Source organism: Trichechus manatus, unplaced genomic scaffold (assembly GCF_000243295.1).
Source record: "Trichechus manatus latirostris isolate Lorelei unplaced genomic scaffold, TriManLat1.0 scaffold00278, whole genome shotgun sequence".
NCBI lineage: Eukaryota > Metazoa > Chordata > Mammalia > Sirenia > Trichechidae > Trichechus > Trichechus manatus.
The window spans coordinates 1,241,892-1,243,172 of NW_004444214.1; the positions used below are offsets into that span (position 1 = coordinate 1,241,892).

General features: G+C 35.8%; 1 protein-coding gene across 1 annotated transcript in view; it reads left to right on the forward strand.

The window, feature by feature from the left end:
• RTTN (rotatin) overlaps positions 1-1,281 on the forward strand; it is a 185,588-nt gene that overhangs the window by 18,861 nt on the left and 165,446 nt on the right. The window lies entirely within an intron of this gene.

The following is a 1,281-nucleotide window of genomic DNA, read 5'->3' on the forward strand; positions in this document are numbered from 1 at the left end:
GACCCTATAGGACAGTAGAATTGCCCCATAGGGTTTCCAAGGCTGTAATCTTTACGGAAGCAGACTGCTACATCTTTCTGGCATGGAGCAGGTGGGAGGTTTAAACCGCAGACCTTTCGGTTAGCAACCGAGTGCTTAACTACTGTGCCACCATGGCTCCTCTTCCAGTAATAGTACTAGGAAATACAGGCTTAAAAAAATTTTGAGTTCATATTGCTATTTCTCTGATATTAAACTTCTGTTTCTTTGCTCATACCCTGGAAATCTTAGTTCATAACAGTATCAACAAAATTGCATATTAGCTCTAACCTTCACTATACATAAAATAGTTTCAGAATAACAATATTAATAGCATTATGAACAATAACTCTAAAAAGCTTGAGATTTCCTTGAAATTCTTTTAGACCTATATTAAACCCCACTAAGGATACACAGTCAAAATACTGTGCCTTAGAGTCACTTGAAATAATATTCTCTGTTACCGATTCAATATACAGTTGAATTTATTTGTTTCAATTTATTTTCAGTTTCAAGAATTGCTTTCTCTTCATGAAAATGTAGCTCAGAAATGTCTTGGTGCCATTCCTGTTCCCTTTAAGATGTAGCTGTTGTCTAATTTGTTGGCATAAATTTGTTTACTCTTACAATCTTTTAAATTTTTGTTAGATTTGTAGCGGTATCTCTCCTTTGATTACTGATTTTGGTAATTTGTGTCTTTTGAGCATCTTTTCATGTGCTTATAGCCCATCTGTATGTCTTCTTTGGTACAGTATCTGTTCAAATCTTTTGCCGTTTTTTAAAAAAATTTTTTTATTTGTTGCTTATTTTCTTACTGACTCTTAAGAGTTCTCTGTAACAGCTCTTAACCATCTCAGCTTCCCCAGATATCTTCATCTCCTCAAGTCTTTGAGACTGTCAGGCTCTGTTTGGGTTTCTCTTCTGGTACATGCCATCCAGTAATTGCTTTCAGGTGATGATAGGACTCTCCTTGCTTCTCTTCTTTCTGGGATTACAGTCCTGCACGGCCTAATGTCCAATGTCTGAAAACAGTTGTTTCATATATTTTGTACAGCTTGAGATTTTGGGAAGGGTACTGTCAGTCCTTATTACTCCTTCATGACCAGAAGGGGAGGTTTTGTATAAGACTTTTAAAGATGTTATTTAAGCTACTGGCTTATCTATAAGTTATTAGGGACAAAAATGTACAGTTATTTAGAGTGAAAATTCTGGATCAGCTTTAGATGAATCATTCAGGATGTGGAGAGATCAGAAGGTTGCCTT